The sequence below is a fragment of the Pseudorasbora parva genome, chromosome 20, assembly GCF_024679245.1.
Source record: "Pseudorasbora parva isolate DD20220531a chromosome 20, ASM2467924v1, whole genome shotgun sequence".
Classification (NCBI taxonomy): Eukaryota; Metazoa; Chordata; class Actinopteri; order Cypriniformes; family Gobionidae; genus Pseudorasbora; species Pseudorasbora parva.
Window position 1 is genome coordinate 27,357,195 of NC_090191.1, and position 19,951 is coordinate 27,377,145.

At 36.6% G+C, this 19,951-nt stretch overlaps 1 long non-coding RNA gene across 1 annotated transcript in view; it reads right to left on the reverse strand.

Moving 5' to 3' along the window:
* LOC137048642 (uncharacterized) overlaps positions 1 to 19,743 on the reverse strand; it is a 123,904-nt gene extending 104,161 nt beyond the window's left edge. The window contains exons 1-2 of the long non-coding RNA XR_010899490.1: positions 19,690 to 19,743; positions 7,384 to 7,490 (exon numbers count right to left, since the gene is read on the reverse strand). This is a non-coding gene — a long non-coding RNA (uncharacterized lncRNA). The remainder of the gene's footprint in view (positions 1 to 7,383; positions 7,491 to 19,689) is intronic.
* Positions 19,744 to 19,951: the final 208 nt, after the last annotated feature.

A 19,951-nucleotide genomic window follows, 5' to 3' on the forward strand; every position in this document is an offset into this window, starting at 1 on the left:
GTAGCCCATCTGGAAAACACACTGCCCCGGGACGTTGGGCTTTGCACGCCCTGGCCCATACATGTCCAGCGTGCTAAAGGTATGTTCTGTTAGACACATACACAAGCAAAACGATCCATAAAAATGCAATACTATTACATATAAAAAAACATGTTTTACTCACATAAGTGTTTTGCACCATTCCTCCTGTGTCGGAACCAATATAGAAGAAACAGCATTGCGTTTTAATCTCAATATACAAATCCAGCGCCACCTGAGATTTGTTTACAAACGATTCCGCAGTGAAATCAAGTGAACACCATGTCTTCCCCACATCACCTGGAACTTCATTAAACATAAATTTCAACCACACATTCCTAATATTATGATCCAAAGGAAGCTTATGCAGCGACTGTGTTCTCCCACAACCAGGAATACCACAATATCTTGCTATATTCTTTGGCATGTTTACTGCTGCAGGCTAACGCAATCCAAATGGCTCCATGAGTCGGTGGGTGGGGCTACTGAACTAGCCGTGCTTATTATTCTGTAGAGGCGGTGTTTCGTCAGTTGATGACGTCAAGATGAGAACACGATCGTTTTCTGGGCCTGGTGTCTAAAAAAGCTTTTCTTTGACTAACAAGAAAGTTTTTAGCTCTGAAATTTAAAGGATTTTCCTAAATTACAATGACCTTTTATATATCAAAACTTCAAGGGAAAGTTGATTTCTTAAGTTGAGAAAGTTGAGTTCATCACCCCTTTAAGTTAAAACTTTAAAACTAAAATAATCATTTTAGTCATGATGCTAAATATTATTCAGTATACTGTAGTATAGGCTTAAAGCAACATGGTTTGGTGATGATGAAAGTTTATTTGAGCCTACTGATTGGGCTGTGGATACAGAAAACAAAAACTGTAGGGGAAAATTGATTTAAACACACTAATCAGGGAGGCTTTTCTTTTTCTGTATTTATGCGAGTGATGGCACTTTCCAGTTTAATATCTGTCGCTGCTCGCTGATAACGCATCAGAGCATCAAATTAAACTGATCCACTTCTGTGTTTATCCACACGTCTTCTAACTACAGGCCCTGATTAGTAACTTGAGGGATGGAGGGAGGAAAGAAAGAATCATTGGAGCCCTGGCTTATTCTTTTTAACATTCACCCTACACCAAAAAAAAAAACACTGCGGAAAAAAATGCACTTTCTTTGCCCACGAATCATCCAGTCATCCAAACAAACTGACATAAATGAAGAGAGATCATCTCCTATGCATATATAGGGGAGAGCAAAGATTATTCTAATGCTGAATAATAACAAGGCACATTGCTTTCACAGTGTATGTGAATATACTGTAAATCCAATGATTTCTGAAAGATTGTGACACTGAAGACTGGAGTAATGGCTGCTTTGGAATCCAAAGAATAAATTATACTTTAAAGGGGACATACCGTGAAAATCTGACTTTTTCTGTTTAAGTGCTATAATCAAGCTCAGTCTGAGCCTGCGCAGTTCGCTCAGCCATCAGGAAGAGAGTGCCTCTTGATTGACCTCATTTTCCGCCGTTGAAGTCTATGGGAATGCTCTGTCCATTTCTTTTACTGTCTATGATTAGTGCATGTAACATGCGCCTAGTGTTAAACCATTAAGCTACAAAGCCATAAACATGCCGTTGAGGATTACAAAATATTGTGCAGTGACTGATTCAACAGTAATGCAACATTTAAGTAACTGTTCATTCTAATGCCTGATCTGAAATGTAATGATTCGTGTACAGTCAGATGTTCTTTGTGTCAATAAATCAGACCAGTGATTAAACATCAACTTGTTTCTCTTACTGGGATGAAAATAATCTGTTATTTAACAGTGATCAATTCTATAAAGAAAGTGATCAAAAAAAAACTCCCTTTGCAATCGTTTGAGCAGCACGTGTTGAAGCTGTCAATCAAACAGGGGAGTTTATCAGGCATGCGTTTATCAGTAACTACCGTTTTTTTCAACGAATCTCTTAACTATATCATGTTTTCACTGTTAGTGAAGATGAAAGCATTCGTTAGTGTACAGAAACTGAGTTCAATGACGAGATCGCTGCTTTCATGTGCTCAGCATTTGTGTAATCGGCTACAAAGATCTTCACTGCAACCTTTCATGCCAATGAAATACAATGCAGCATACAATACAATGCCATAAATCGAAATGTAATGCAACACTTTTTATGATTAGTTAACCATAAGAGCTGTAATTGTAAAAACGGGCTAAAATAGGGAGTAATACTATTACAAATGCAAAGACGTTAGCCAATCACAGCAGTCGGTGTTTACACTGAAGTCTCCCAGCAGACACGCCCCTCAAAACAGAGCATTCAGAGCAGAAGGCTAAAATCAGGGTAGGAAAAATGCCTTTTATTTATAAATTGACCATTTTTGATGTAAAAAGCATTCTAACATTATAAGTGCACCCCAGGAAACAATAAAACAATTTTAAAAAGTACAGTTCATGACCCCTTTAAAGCTCAAGGATGGATCAGTAATAGCTTTTCACAATCTGGCTTACAGTCTCTGGAACGATACTAGTCACGGCAGTAATGAAAGGGAGAGTGCAAACTAGGGATGTCAACGAAGTGTCAATAAGACATTTGATCGATAAGACTTATCAATCATCGATTAAGCAGGGTCATGCGCGTGCGTGCGGCTCAACCGCAAAACGGGAGGAAAAATGAAGCGAGCGTGCCCGAGTTCTATTTGGGACCATTTTACAGCAGGAGTTAGTCCTTCATCATGACTGCAAGTTTGCTTGTGCATTCGCAGCCTTTTGTTTTGTGCAAATGTAATTTGTAATATTGTGATTATTTCGTGCAGGCCTATCTATAGCTAATTTATCTCATAAGGATGCATTTGGTTAATAATTAACGTTAGAGGCGAGCGGTAGTAAAAGCGTGGCGGTGATCAGCTTCAGCGTGCAGCTCCAACAGCAATGCACAGCTAATAATGACTATGATTGGAACTGTATTGGAACATATTTCACAACATTAATGAGAACACTATTGTAATAAAACATTGTGATTGTTAAGTATTTGGGTTTATTTGCCGTGTGTTTCATTGCGTTGATCCAGGAAGAGCGCATGCGCAACATGAGTCAAGCATTCTGACTCGCGCATGTAACTTAGTTCAAGTGCACTTGTGCATTCGCATCAGATTGTGCTGAAGTAATTTGTAATATTACATTTATTTTGTAACGTTATATATGTGATCAATCATAAAGGATGTGTTCCTTTTAGTGAAATAAACGGCACTAGTAAATGGCTTCAGTCAGTGATGGCTACCGGTTTTCATTTTTCGGCTTTAGCGCATAGAGCAATGCATAATAACGATGATTGGGACGATCATATTATATACCCGAAATCAGAACACTATTTTAATAAATGTCATTGTGTTTAGGTGCCGTGTTAAGAGCGTTGTTCCAGGAAAAGCGTGTGTATGCGTCTCCCATTCTGAATATGAATATCAGCAACTCAATTCAAGTTCACTTGTGCATTCGCATCATTTTGTGAATATATAATTTGTAATATTTTGTTAACTTTATATAAATCTGATTAATCTCATATAGGCTTTTTGTTGAGTTCAATAACGCGCTAGCAAAGAGCTTCAGGGTAACTTACCGGTGTTGATTCAGCGCATCAGCTTCAGCTTACGCAGTTCAAACAGCAACGCACGACTAACAATAACTATGATCGGGACTGTCACATTACATAACATTAATGAAAACAATGATATAATTGGATTTAGAAGACGTTTCAGTACGTTGTTCTTGGAGGAGCGTCCACAAATTCTGAATAACAGATCTGAGGCGCCATTGTTGTTGTATTACAGGTTATATTTGGTTATTAAATAAGTAATTTAATTAAATTATAAATCACCGACTAATTTTACAGTCCCATAGCCCATTGTTTAAATAAAAAAAAAAATCTTTCTCATTCATTTGGTGAAGAACATGGCGTTTTGGGCAGCATTGCACATCCTGTCATGCTGTTGGCTATAAGCCGCTGCTGTAGATGCATATTTCAGTATTAAGGTTAACGATTAATCGATTAATTGATCGTTAATTTAAACGACGATCGATCATGGGAATTTGTGAAAAGTGACATCCCTAGTGCAAACTTTATTACATTTCTTTGTAATTCCTCATAGTTCAGTTGTTTTACGGATATAAAGTTTACCAGTTACTAGGGCTGAACGATATATCGTTATCGTATCTATATCTAGGTATGAACTTTCAAGATATTACTATTGAAAAAAGCAACGATATAGACGATATAGATTTTCCCTCTCCGCGCTCGCCCTGCATACAACTCTGGCAGTCACAACAAACATCAGTTTTACGAGTGCCCTTGAATGCACCACTAAAGCCAGCATGCACACACTACCAGGGATGGGGGGGGTGTTTCCATGGTGACGCGTCATTGCTTGTCACGTGACAGCGCAGCAACATCAGCGCTGAATGGATGATGATCTGCTTTTATGTAATTTTTTCTTTTTTATTCAGAATATTCACAAATGTGTTAGCTATGGCATGAAATATCTGATATTCCGATTGTCAGATACATTTACAATTGTTTAAACACCTTTATAACAATCGTGTTAGTTGAGCTGTATACGTGATGGGCGCAGCCGTTTTAGTTTGTGCCGCAGACGCAGTTCAGGGAATCAGATCTGTTGGATTTACAACCTCAATTCATCCACTTCTCCAGAAATACTTAAGTGGCTGGTGAACTGGGAATAGAATAGAGTAAACATTGAAGTTACTTACACAATGTGTATCTGATATGAATAAAATGTGTCGAATTATAATGGAAAGGATTATTATTACCTCTTCCATAGACATCAGTGTGTATTATACAAACTATAAATGTTTTTTTTTTTGTACTTATGTGAGAAATGCTTGGTTTTCATCAAACACGTAGTCATATTGTATTGTATCAATAGAGATATCTGGCATTAAAATCGAGATGAAATTTTGTCCATATCGTTCAGCCCCACCAGTTACCCCGAAAGAAATAAGGTGTGTATTTAAGGAGTGTTTTTGTGTAATTCTCCGTGTACGTTGATGATAATGCAAGGGAGAGAAAGACTTGAATGTGCACTTGTGCTGTTTTATTCAGCTCTTACAATTATTTTCTGGAGTGAAATCAAACGCCTTATCTTTTGCGCGATGAACAATAAACTTTATAAAACGCATCAGTAAAGTTTTGGCCATCATTTGGACAGGGTCTGCTACAACATTCTTGTACTAATAGTGGATAAAAGCAAGATGAAACATAAGTTAAACCAGAATTAAACTAAACTATACCTTTTACATCTCCATGCAACAAAGTGTTTTTTTGCTCACCCACAAAAATGTGGCTATTTTAATATGTTATAAAAAGTTATCGGTGGGGTATTTTGAGGTAAAACTGCACATATACATTCTGGGGACATTAGAGACGTAAGCTGAAAGTATACTTAGTTTTATGTGCGAGCATATGCGCACAGCCTTGCAAAGTATACTTCTTTTGACAGACGTATGCGCAGTTTTGAGCAATCGTTAGGCGCAAGTTACAACCCGTGTGCAAAACTGCGCGTACAAAGTACACTCGGTTACAAAAATCCAGCAGTGCGTGTTCAGTACTTCTGATGACGAAATGAATGTCACACACACTATACGCTGACCCTCGCGTATGCGTAAAAAGTATTCTTTGGCCTTTATTTTAACATCCGATGCCCCCTTTAAAATATATATTCTAATAGAAAACATTTATTTTAAATTGTGCCAATTTCACAATATTACTGTTTATGCTATATTTTTGATGAACCTTGGAGAGCATAAGAGACTGTACATTACGGTTTTATAATTGTATTTAGTTATTACATGCAACATCATTATTTGTCAAACCACTCCAGTAAACACTGGGAAGTCACAGAATTTATATGTATTTTAAACCTTTTTTCCTTACCATTATTATCGCATACTTGTAATTAGGAAAATTTATCACATGAAAGAGGAGCTGACCGTTGTTGACCAGGTTTATTTCTGCTGTTTGTGGCATTAAATCTGTCACACGTGCTGCCCCTTGCCATTTGTTATGCATATATTAGCCTTTATGTGATTGATTGATTTATTTCATTATTTCTGATAATCTCCTAAAACTGCCTGTAGGTTGGCTGAATAGAAATGACTCTGTGGAGCATATCTAATTGCCCTAATTAGCATATGCAGATGAGCCTGTTATCTTGTGTACAGAGTGTTGCTTTTGGTAAATACAGGACTAATCACTTTAACGAATTTAGCTGTTTTAATGCTGGTAATTGTGCATTGTTTAAACAGATGGGTTCCGTTTTCGCAAGCGTTCAGACAGGAAGTGTTGGGATGAGTGCTCTCCAATCAGCTTCCCTTTCTTCTCGTCCTCATCATTGACACACAGGGTAGCCCTCTAATTACCCTGCTCTAAACTAACCGTATCGCCTTCTGAAAGAATACACATAAATTAACTCTTCGTGTCTTCCACAGATGTGTAAAAAGCTACATGACAGACTGACTCGTCACCCTGCACGCTTTTTCTCATTTTATGACATATAAAATGACATATGTATATACAAAAAAATGCACAAATTACCTTTATACGAAAAATCTAAAGTTTTGGTATTGCACTAAAAGTCATCATGAAATCAAAATTTACCATTCGTATTTTTTTTTATGGACTATTGCAGAATTTTTTAATAAATGATTTATCCGTGCATATCATTTATTTTAATTAATGTGCCCTCGTAATCTTTCATTAAAATAAATTTGCATCCCTCTTGCAATGACATCTCTTCTCTGATGTGTCCCTTGAGGGTGGGACAACCTGTCGCTCACATGACATCACATAGGAAACCACAACCATCTAATCAATTCCCAATGGATAATATCTAATCACTCCCGTTTACTCAGCCGTACCTCACAATAGGGAAGAAAAGATAATCACAACTTCTGTTTCATGTGGACTTTAACGATTCTATTTCTGTATTATCTTTCCAAGGTCATCAGAAGGTTTTTTGCAGGCTACTTTGAGACATTTGGACTCTTATTTATTTCTGCTCATTCATCCACATCCCTGCGTTCATGTCACATATCAGCAGATTGCATTGTTAAACTGGACATTCAAAAGAAGCAATGGACCTTGACGGATCCAGTCCTCAGTCCTCTATTGAGAGTCAAAGACACGCATGCACATATGGTTGTCATGTGACATGTTCATCAGAGGTGCTGCAAAATCTTTGTTCAAGGGTCACTCGTTATGTGTGGAGGGAAACCAGCAACAAGCACTCTAGCCCAAGGCATGCTGTTCATGATTTCAACACAAGAACAAAAACAAAATGGCTACTAACTTGCATGTTTGTGAGGTACGTGCCAGTTGTTACACCAAAGGTTCCACGATTTCGTCATGTCTCTGAAGAGCACTCGGGTTATGCACACATCTACACCGTGACTGCCTCTGTGGGGGGGGGGAAAGTTTATGTAACAAGAAGGAAATTCAGGTAATCTCAACTGTAAGATGGAATCAGTGTGGGCTACTCTAGATATGAAACCTGAAATGGGTAACCCCAAATAAATATAGAAGGCACCACTGCTGTGCTATTTGTTGAACATAAAGTGGAGCTGACAAAATTCCCATCACACTCAGTCCCAACACTTTTCTCAGTCCTTTCCTGAATAACAGTGTTGAGAATGGCAAACAGCTTTTTTCTGTAAGAACTTGAGGGGTTCCTGTTACATCAATATTTAATATGTAGATTCCTTCTATACTCCTACTTCTCCATCCCTTGTGGGCTCGCATAGCACCATCACAAATATAACATCATATAGTAAAAAATTAAACAAAAAAACGGAAATGTCAAAAACCTGTCCTGGAGGCCTCTCTCCACTGCAAATTTTGAATGTTTCCCTTATTGGATACTTAATTAAGGTCTTGATTATTTGATTCAGGTGTATTAGATGAGGCAGAAGTAAATAAAATAACGTTACTTGAGTAAAAGTACAGACACCCTAATAACATTTCTCCAGTAAATGTAATAAAGGAACAATAAATATGAATTTTGGATTAAAATATCCAAAAACCACTAGAACAATGTTATATATTTTGTTGACTTGTATAATTGCATTATCCCAGATGTTTCCAGGAATGTTTACAACAAGCTTTTTTTATTTTTTTTTTATTTACCATGTCAGTGCGTCGCCTATATCAGTGGCATCATATTTGCAATACTCTCCAGTTTTATTTTGTGGAAACCTTGGAAACACTAGAGACAGTTTAATATATGTTTTATTAGACAGGTGAGCAACTGTTTGGATACATTTATAGACCGAAACTGAATCATTGTTATATTGCTCAACATAATTAGTCTTATTTTTTGAATCACATTTTTGTTTTGTTTTTAACCATGATTCAAATTGATTTAGTTTTCTGCAGTTTGCAGTTTTGCAAGTGTTTCATAGTAGCTGCCAAGCGAACGCACAGAGTTATGTTAGTACATCATTTTCAACTAGAGGTCGACCGATTCATCGGATCAAAAGTGAAAAGGTACATCTTTGTACCTTACTCACCCCTAAATGGTACATATTAGTACCTTAAAAGGTACATATCAGTACTTTAAGAGTGCGTATTAGTACCTTAAAAGGTACATATTAGTACCTTTAAGGTATATATTACTACCTTTTCAGTTTTGTACCTTAGGGTACAGTGACAGCAATGTAGGTTTTTTCTGACAGTGTAATTGTCGTTTTAACGATGTGCGATCTGACATTATCGAGTATATCCCTCACACACACACCCAGAGTGTGTGCGCACGCGTGCACTACGTGACGTAGTCTTGAAGATTAGACTAGTGCGTGTATGTGCACGCTTTCGCTGCATGTATTTTTTATTAATTTCACAGGAAGTATCCAGATATCAGCATGATAACAAATGTGATATTGATTTTATACAAGTTTACTGAATAAGAATCACTTACATTTTAGACACCATATTGCCCATTTTTACTCTATTTCACCAACGTGAATAGTTCAAAACAAAGTCATGGAACTGTATGTTTTCTTTACTGAATGAATCAGCTTTTTGAACAAATAATTTGAAACTGTGATTCAGTGAATAAGACAGATCAATATAGTAAAATGATTCATTTCTTAATGAATCAGTCGTTTGAATGAATCAGATGAATATCAATGACTCACTCATTTACAGTGACTTGCTGCCGCCTAGTGGCGGTTTTAGTTTCACATTTAAAGAATCTTCACGTTTTAAATAATTTCAAATATCAATATTAAACGTTATGCATTTATAACATTAAAACATTATTTATGCATTACTACAGGTTATTTGTCACCTCTAAGCTCATTAAACAGCCTGTGTAAATGCCACTTCAAATGCAGCTTCTGTTTCCCCTCAATTGCGAAGATGAATTTTGTTGATACTCATTTAATTTGATTGGTAATGGCCCTATTGTGTCTTACTATTAATATATATATATATATATATATATATATATATATATATATATATATATATATATATATATATATATATATATATATATATATATATATACGCTCATAAAAGGAAAATACATTTAACATTTTTGGAAAAGATGATATTTGAAACTGCTGTGAACTGACGACCACATAGAATAGGAAGAATATCAAAAACTTTAGGAGTCAGCTGATCGCCAGCACCAAGGTAGCATTACAATAACACACTCAGCAAATATCGTCTAATTATCGTTATCCGAGAAAATCCCAGAAAATATCGAGATATCATTTTTTGTCAATATCGCACACCCCTACTGGTGTGTATCTTGAGACAAGACAATGGCACTGACTTGAAGATATGTCAGTGCAAGCTGCTTTCAGTTAAAGAGTTAGTTCACCCAAAAATGAAAGTGATGTCATTAATGACTCACCCTAATGTCGTTCCTCACCCGTAAGACCTCCGTTCATCTTCGGAACACATTTCAAGATATTTTATATTTACAGGTCCTTCTCAAAAAATTTGCATATTGTGATAAAGTTTATTATTTTCCATAATGTAATGATAAAAATTAAACTTTTATATATTTTAGATTCATTGCACACCAACTGAAATATCAGGTCTTTTATTGTTTTAATACTGATGATTTTGGCATACAGCTGCACAACGAGAAGAGGTGACCAGATCCTGAGGCCATCCTTAAAAATATTCTTGTTTGCCGTAACCCGACCGACCCTGTCAATTTAGGGCCGACTCAATTTTTTATTTTTTTTTCCTTTTAGTCCGACCGACTTGCCGGTTGTAAATTGGCTTTAAGACCGACCAATTTCTTTTTTTACTTTTTAAACAACTAATACAACAGTAATAAAATAATATGAATTATATTTTAGTAAGTATTATAAATGTATAAATTGCCTGGGCCATACAAACGAAGGCTACGTTCTTTCCTTTATAGAAAAACCCGTGACGTGACGTCATCTATGTTTACACTATGGTTAACGGATGTCACACTATGGCCTTTGCATTCGTTTCGGCTCGGCTCATACCAAGGGGGTAATCTAGCGCTCGGAAAGCGTTCCACCCCTAGGGGCTGCCATTGCTAACCAAGCCATCACCTGCTGTTAGCATCCCATTGACTCCCATTCATTTTTGAGTCACTTTGACAGTGAATAACTTTGCATCTGAGACGTTTAAAGACTCCATTTGTCCATTGTTTATTTCTAAAGAAACACGACAATGTATAAAAGGCTCCATTACCTTGTATCTTACACTATCGCCCCGCAGAAGCTGTTTTTGTAAAAATAGGCTAATGATTGCGTCATAACCAACGCGACCCTGTCGCACAGTTGAGAAATTACCGTATAGACCTGAGGAGACGCTCGCAGGCAATCTTTTACTGTCTATGAGACAGTCGGGGAGACGTGGAGACATGTCCTGGAGACTAGTCTGATAAAGTCAAGGGGGAAGAATGGGGAGAAGCCCATAGTGAGCCAAAAGCAACGGGAGAAAATATTTAAACAACGTGATTCAGATTTCGCTTTCCACATCTACTAGAAGACTCACAGCTGTCAGACAGGAGGCTCACGTCACATCTACGTCGTCAAGCTTATTCTGAGCCTGCGCAGTTCGCTCAGCCATCAGGAAGTGAGTGCCCCTAGGTTGACTTCATTCTTTCGCCGTAGACGTCAATGGGAACGCTCTGTCCATTTCTTTTACTGTCTATGGCTCATACTCTCATTCACTGTAACGTTAGACTGTTAAAGCCCTGTCAGAGATTTCGCCGCATTGTGTGACAGGAGTCAGGACCATGGACACGTTACACACACCAGGCAAGTGCACTGCAGAAGGGAGGGCTTAGTTTGAGCCCCTGCCCTTTTTGAAAATGAATCAAGTGCCGCTCTCAACATTTATCATTACTATATTGTGGCGAATAAAACAGATTTTGAATTATAATTAATATAACAACGTGTACAAAACAGTAACAAATGGCGGAAAAGCCGTTTATCTTGTCTCTGTCAGTCTGAAATGTCGTTGTCATAACGCGTTGCTATGGGTAGCGGGTGTTCTGCTCGACCCCAGCGCGTGGTGGGAGTGGCGGCACTGGTTGTAACTTGAAAAATAATGCTTTATGTATGGTTCTGTCGATGGATACACGTGCACTACAACAGCGATAATAAAAGAAAACATGGGCAAAACGGTTTATATTTGTAAACTGTGTTCAATGCATGCGAGTGCTGCCGTATGACCAGTCATTTTCGCCGTCATCACTCAGTATATTCGCCAGAAGACGCGAATGAGAACCCTCTGCAGTGAGAGAAGATCTGTCTCTTTGCGCAGCGCGCGCACGTCTCACAGCGCGCAAATATTGAGTTCTTTCAAGTCTTGCGTTTGAACGGATAAACTCACACAAAAAGTATGTCAACATGTCGATCTTGATGAGTATCCATCAGACAGTCTATATCCCTTAAGAGAACTTTATACAGTTGAGAAAGACGATGCATATCTCTGTATTAGGTCTTAAAGGGGCAGTAGCCTTTACTGCTGTCTGTCAAACAAAAGATAAGGACTCACTCACTGCTCTTGATTGAATAGCTGGTTATAGCTACTTAATTAATTGAATTCATAAAAACAACTTTTTGCTTTTTAATATTCAAATGCACTAGTCTATATCACCAGATGCGTTGGTCTGGCAAGAAGTGCAAGCCACTTCAGAGACACAGATAGTTGCGTGTTCTGAGTTAACACAATCGAGCATAAAAATAAGAAACATATCACAGGAAAATACTAAAACGGGAAGACAGCGGGAAAAGAGCTAAAATACGTGAGAAACCCGGAAAAAAAGGGAGGGTTGACAGCTTTGAGTCAATGACAGCTAGCTGGTGGTTGGACCCTTTTCTTAAAGAATGCACCTGAAATTTATGCAATAAACATGTTTTTGACAAATATTTCAATTTGTTTGTTGTCTATATAGCCTGCAATTAGCCTACACGCCTGAAGGCACGGCTTGAAGACCCAGTCAGTGATGTCACGATATGCCAATTTGTTTAAATTCATACCTACGTAATCACCACCACCAAAAATGTACATTTTTTTTGTATTAAAATTTGAAAAAAAAAATATATAGACCTACCTACCGACCCTTTTTAAAAAAAAATTTACTGTTACTGCAAACCAAAATATTTTTAAGGATGGCCTGAGGAAGATTGTGGAGAAGGACCGATTCCAGACCTTGGGGGACCTGCAGAAGCAGTGGACTGAGTCTGGAGAAGAAACATCCAGAGCCACCGTGCACAGGCGTGTGCAGGAAATGGGCTACAGGTGCCGCATTCCCCAGGTCAAGCCACTTTTGGGCTACAGAGAAGCAGCACTGGACTTTTGCTCAGTGGTCCAACTTTTTTCGGATGAAAGCAAATTTTACATGTCATTCGGAAATCAAGGTGCCAGAGTCTGGAGGAAGACTGGGGAGAAGGAAATGCCAAAATGCCTGAAGTTCAGTGTCAAGTACCCACAGTCAGTGATGGTCTGGGGTGCCATGTCAGCTGCTGGTGTTGGTCCACTGTGTTTTATCAAGGGCAGGGTCAATGCAGCTAGCTATCAGGAGATTTTGGAGCACTTCATGCTTCCATCTGCTGAAAAGCTTTATGGAGATGAAGATTTTGTTTTTCAGCACGACCTGGCACCTGCTCACAGTGCCAAAACCACTGGTAAATGGCTAACTGACCATGGTATTACTGTGCTCAATTGGCCTGCCAACTCTCCTGACCTGAACCCCATAGGGAATCTGTGTGATATTGTGAAGAGAAAGTTGAGAGACGCAAGACCCAACACTCTGGATGAGCTTAAGGCTTTATACGCTATCGAAGCATCCTGGGCCTCCATAACACCTCAGCAGTGCCACAGGCTGATTGCCTCCATGCCACGCCGCATTGAAGCAGTCATTTCTGCAAAAGCATTCCCAACCAAGTATTGAGTGCATAACTGAACATAATCATTTGAAGGTTGACCTTTTTTGTATTAAAAACACTTTTCTTTTATTGGTCGGATGAAATAGGCAATTTTTTTGAGATAGGAATTTTGGGTTTTCATGAGCTGTATGCCAAAATCATCAGTATTAAAACAATAAAAGATCGAAATATTTCAGTTGGTGTGCAATGAATCTAAAATATATTAAAGTTTAATTTTCATCACAATATGCTAATTTTTTTAGAAGGACCTGTAGTCTGAGAGCATATGCAAGTGTATGCACACTATACAGTCCATGTCCAGAAAGGTAATAAAAACAACATCAAAATAGTCCATGTGACATCAGTTAGTTCATTAGAATGTCTTGAAGCATTGAAAATACATTTTGGTCCAAAAATACGGTGGCCCAGTATTGCAGCCATGCTAAATTAAACCACAACACAACGAAAATCGGCACAACACAACAGAATCACCACAACGGAAATACTCCCGACCACGAGGGGGCTCTTGGGGTGCAATAAAGTTAGTTTTCCTTGCCATTGCTCTAGAGATTGTCCAGTCTTACAAAGATATAAACACTACAATCAGTTTTAAGTGTGTAACCATTGTATATCGACATGAAACAGGGATGGAAATTAACTTTTTTGATTTCCAAATCTACTAGCCACTCAATGTTTTAACCAGCCACTTTCTTGTTTATAACCGACAATGTGTAACTGCACGTGAAAATTAATACTACAAGCTCTACACTACTTAAGCTGTTTATTTAATCTCAAATCTCAATGAAATACTGACATTTTTTCTTTCACTCTTATACACACACAAACCATGAACTGATATACATTTCATTAAATGAGTAGGGCTCTGTGTGATTTTTTTTTTTTTTTTTTTTTACCTGGATGTGGCATTTGGATGATTTGTGGTCTTTTATGGCTTCCAGTTTTAGGTTTTTAGTACCAACAATGAAACTGCTAGTTTTGGCATCTCCTGAAGCGTGTTGACGACATACCGAGCAGAACATTGTCGGTAGGGATGCACCAAAATAAAAATTATTGGCTGAAACCGAAGCACTAAAATAAATTATGCCAATTATCCATTGCATTTATGGCTAATGCTGTGACTGAGTAACTTTACTAAAAATCAAGGCATTGCAATTGCATTAATTAATATTAAAGTTTCAAATAATAAATCAATTACAAATTATGCAAATATTAATTTAGCACATTGCAACAACCCACAGTATAAAATAAAATTCAAACTAAAATGTTTAACTCGACCTCACTCATGTGTGTATTAAATAATAATGTACAGGTCTACTGGCCTGCAGAAAGGTACAGAAATTGAATAAAGTAATCAAATGTAAAATAACTGCATATTTACCTGTTTAAATGAAAGATTAATCTTTACTAAACTTACAAAAGCTATTCAATCAAGAGCAGTGAGTGATGTCCTTTTGTTTGACATTAAACATAGCAGTAAAGGCTACTTCCCCTTTAAGACCTAATAGAAGGATATGCGTCATCTTTCACGAAAGTTCACTTAAGGCATATTCAGACTATGTCTGCTAGAATACTCATCAAGATGAACATGTTGGCATACTTTTTGTGTGAGTTTGTCTGTTTAAGCACAAGACTTGAAAGAGAACTCAATATTTGCGCGCTGTGAGACGGGTGCGCGCTTCCGGATGACAGTGACGGATCTTCTCTCAGCGCGCGCGAGTTCTTATTCGCGTCTTCTGGCACTACATCCGGGTAATGATGGCGAAAACGACTGGTCATATTCGGACATACGGCCGCACTCGCATGCACTGAACACAGTTTATAAAGAGGGGAAACAGTTTGCTATTTTTATTTACCCGCCACGGTGGCCAGTAGGTGAAGCGAGTTTACCCGCCACAACTCAAAATCACCCGCATTTGGCTGGTGGCGGGTGCTAATTTCCATCCCTGACATGAAATATCAACTCAAAATCACCTACAGGCATTATAGCTGCATATGTATACTCATGAACGCTTTTACGCCAATTCCACCATGCAGTTGAAACATATCAATTTGTATGAATTAAAATTAATTTTAACATTTAAAAACAGACATTTTAAAATTCCATAGCTTTGTTGTGTTCTAAAAAACTGACTCAATGCATAACATGGAATTTCAACATTTAAACAACAAAAAAAGGAATTTTATTTCATAAAATTATACGTTTCAACTTCTTCGTGGAATTGGCAGGCGTTCCCTTAGGCATCAAGCGCCATGATCATGAGTAAAAACATTCATGAGTATACATATGCAGCTATAATGCCTGTAGGTGATTTTGAATTGATATTTCATGTCGATATACAATGGTTACACACTTAAAACTGATCATAGTGTTTATATCTTTGAAGACTGGCCAATCTATAGAGTAATGGCAACGGAAACTAACTTTATTGCACTCCGAGAGCCCCCTCATGGTCGGGAGCATTCCCGTTGTGTTGTGGTGATTCAGTTGTGTTGTGGCTATTTTGTTGTGTTGTGGTGATTCCGTTGTGTTGTGGCTATTTTGTTGTGTTGTGGCTCGTTTCTATTGTGTTGTGCCTTGTTTCCGTTGTGTTATGGTGATTTCGTTGTGTTGTGGTGATTTCATTGTTTTGTGGTTTAATTCCGTTGTGTTGTGGCGATTTCGTTGTGTTCGGTTTAATTTAGTATGGCTGCAATACTGGGCCACCATACAAAAATAGCAAAAACTGCGACTTTATTCAGCATTGTCTTCTCTTCAGGGTTTGTTTTCAATCCTCAAATAAAGATTAAAATGGTTGTGAATCAGCGTATTGATTCATGATTCGGATCACGTATAAAACTGCCAAAAAGACATGTGCCGATTTTCGATAATGCGATTTATCACGATAATGAATATGCACGATATTGTTATCGTGGGCACTTTAAAATAACGTAAATAATAATTTATTAACAATTTTTTTTTTTTTTTATAATGCATTCAATAATACTTTGCCAATCAACCGTATAAATGCTCAACACCGCTGTATTCTGCGTCAAAGGGACACGCGCTCAGGTGTAAATGAGAAGCGCTTGAACGAGTGAAGCGCGTGCTCAGTAACAGCAGAGGGTGCTGATGAACTGTAGAATGCAGCGCTTACCCCGGAATTTTTGTAATCTCAATGTTGTTCATCACAGCACCAAATACTTAATATTTAAAGACTTAATAGGCTATTTATTTTCAAACTTAAACATTTTTATGTTTTAATCTGGACAACAACATGCCCTAATGATTAGAACAACATGCCTGTTCTGATTATTTGTTATTGTTCAAAACTTTGAGACATAGGACTTCATTAGTTAACATGTTAATTCATTATTACCAAACTGACAATGAAAAATACTTATAAAGAATTAATAATTCTAAATAATGTTAATTTCTTAGTGACTGTTTAATAACATTAAATCAAAATCAAAATAACTTTTTTAATGGACCCAAGATAAAACTAACAATGATCAGTATTTCTTAACTAACATTAACAAAAACATTATTACTTTCTGTAACAAATATAGCTATTGCTCAATCTTAGTTAATGAATTAAATAATGAGACCTTATTGTAATTTGTAAGCCTGCCTGTTGTTCTTTATAGCCTAATTCTTTTGCACTTTAATCTGTTTGAAAATTGTACTTTTACAGCTCTGAAAAAATTAAGAGACCACTTAACATTGATTTCTCATTAATTTTAAGTGTTAAGTGGTCTCTTTTTTTTTTTTTTCCAGAGCTGTATATATTTTTGGTGCATTATTGTATTTAAACATTCAGTTACTTTTGTTTGTTATTACAAATATAGTTCTTAAAGCTGTTATGCTATGGCAACACTTTTTTTTGCAAATTATTTCAATATCGTGATATCGTATATCGTGATAAAACTTCAGCAATTAATCGCAACATGAAAAATTGATATCGGCACATGCCTACTGCCAAACTGCTGAAATCACATGACAATGGCGATCCGAATCATGAATCAATACGCTGATTCATAACCTTTCATTTATTTGAGGATTGAAAACAAACCCGGAAGAGAAGACAATGCTGAATAAAGTCGTAGTTTTTGTTATTTTTGAACCAAAATGTATTTTTGAGGCTTCAAGAGATTCTAATTAACCAACTGATGTCACACATGGACTATTTTGATGTTGTTTTTATTATCTTTCTGGACATGGACAGTATAGTGTGCATAAACTTGCATATGCTCTCGGACTAAATATAAAATATCTTAAACTGTGTTTCAAAGATGAATGGAGGTCTTTTGGGTGTGGAACGAGATTAGGGTGAGTAACGACATAAATGTAATTTTTGGGTGAACTAACCCTTTAAAACAGCTCAAACATGCATTTTATTCTGGGACTGGGACTACTACAGGGTTGCCAACTCTCACGCATTTGGCGGAACACACACACGTTTTCGGGCTGTGTCACGCTCATACGCTGCCCAACTTCATCTCACGCCAAATTGCCAAACCTGCTTTTGATATTAAATAAAGCTAGGCCTATAGATTTATTATTGTTATTATTATTAAGTTTTAATGCTAAATTCAAACAATAAATAGCATTTTGGCGCTAATGTTAAAGCCAGATGCGTTGAAAAGCAAGTTGCTTTCATCTCCCGGCAGCGCGCGCAGTGACGTGGTTCACGAGCGTTCAATACTTCTAGCACTGTGTCAATGCATTTGAATGGCTTAAGCTGATACACAACAGTTTCACTATACAGATGTTTGCAGCAAGTTTTAATAAACAGTACTTGTGCATTGATTATCAAGTCAGCCATATTTACAGGATGTTTTATTATGGAGAGTGATAGAGATGCAACATTGTTAACATTCATTTTATTCTTGTATTTAGCCCTCAGGTATTCTTTTCAAATGTGACCATACACCGTAACTATTTTTTCAATTAAATAAGTGTTCTATATTTTAGTTGCATAATATTTACTGAATATTTTGAAGAGTTTTGGTACTAAATACTATGTGCAATAATTATTCTTAATTAATGACCACTTAAAATATATTTCTTCTAATATTTTTATTATTTATATTACACTTTGTGTAGTAATTAAGGTTAAAATAGAGAATTCCAATTCAAAGAGGTAAATTAGAGTCATTTTGTGGCTAAAAAATAATAATGTTAATTTGTAATGCCATTACCCAGTAGGTGCCTTATTGGCTCTTTAATAAATATACATGTATCTAATCTAGTTACTCAAAAACAGTCTTGCATTTCAATATTTAGATATAATCAAACACTAGATTTCTTTAAATGTGAAATTTTAAAATGTTAATAACTTATGCATCATATTAGGACTTAGCATCCTAATATTTTTAATGAATAATGATACATATAAGCACACACAAGTGAATATTAATGAATTCAAGCACATATAATTTGACGCAAGAAACGTTTAAAATAGTGCTAAAATATTTCTTAGAAAAACTAATTCTTCCTTATTATGTACAGTAAGCTATATACTATATAGTCACCTTTGGCTTGGCTTGCTCAGTTGGGGACATTCAAATTATGATCCAAGTTATTCAACTATCCCCCCACCAAAAAAATTAAAAATAAATAAATTAATTAATTAATTACTTTAAAAAAATTAAAAAAAATCTCATTCCAACCTGGACTTAAAAGTTGGCAACCCTGCTACTAGACTTATCTGTGAAACCGGGGGTTTAAGTGGAATGATGGAGTAATTCAAGTAAAAAGTAAAAAAAAAAAAGTATTAACTAAAGTATTTGAAGTACTGAAGTATTGCAAATTGTTTTTGCTACTGTAATTCCCAAAAAGTTCAAGGACCCAACATAATATCTGTTCCTCGCGGACTGCGCACGTGACTGACTTCTCCAGTTCCTTTGGAGTTTCTTTCTGTGATTATTAACGACTAATATTTTTCGTCATTATCAATTTTTACATTATTTGAAACTGCTACGGCAGCGGGGAACTTGCATGGGCATTTATGTGCATCATGTTAAGGATATATTTGTTTGTTTTAAACATCAACCGTTTAGGCGGAAGGCTTAAAAATACACGGACGTCAGTCAAGCACATAATGTTCATAAAATGGGCTTAGACAGCTTGCCCTTTTACAGCAGATTTAGTTCAAACAACTGACGGTCGGGCCATAGATATGATTTTAATTTACAATTGTAACTATTCCTATGAATTAGTGACTTACTTTTCGAGGCATCAGTTCTAGCAGTCAGCGTTTGGCTCATCCCTGCCGTTTCCGCCAAAATAAAAGCTTTATGGTTGAGATATAGTATTGTAATTTTCTACTTTAAAATTTAAATTTAAATTCCATAACCCTTTCATGCATGAATTTTGAAAAATATCTAGATTTTTTTTATTAGGCCTACTTTAATATGATACTAAAATTAAAATTGTTTTATTAAAAAAAATATTTAACTGTCCACATGTGGACACCATGCAACAGAGGC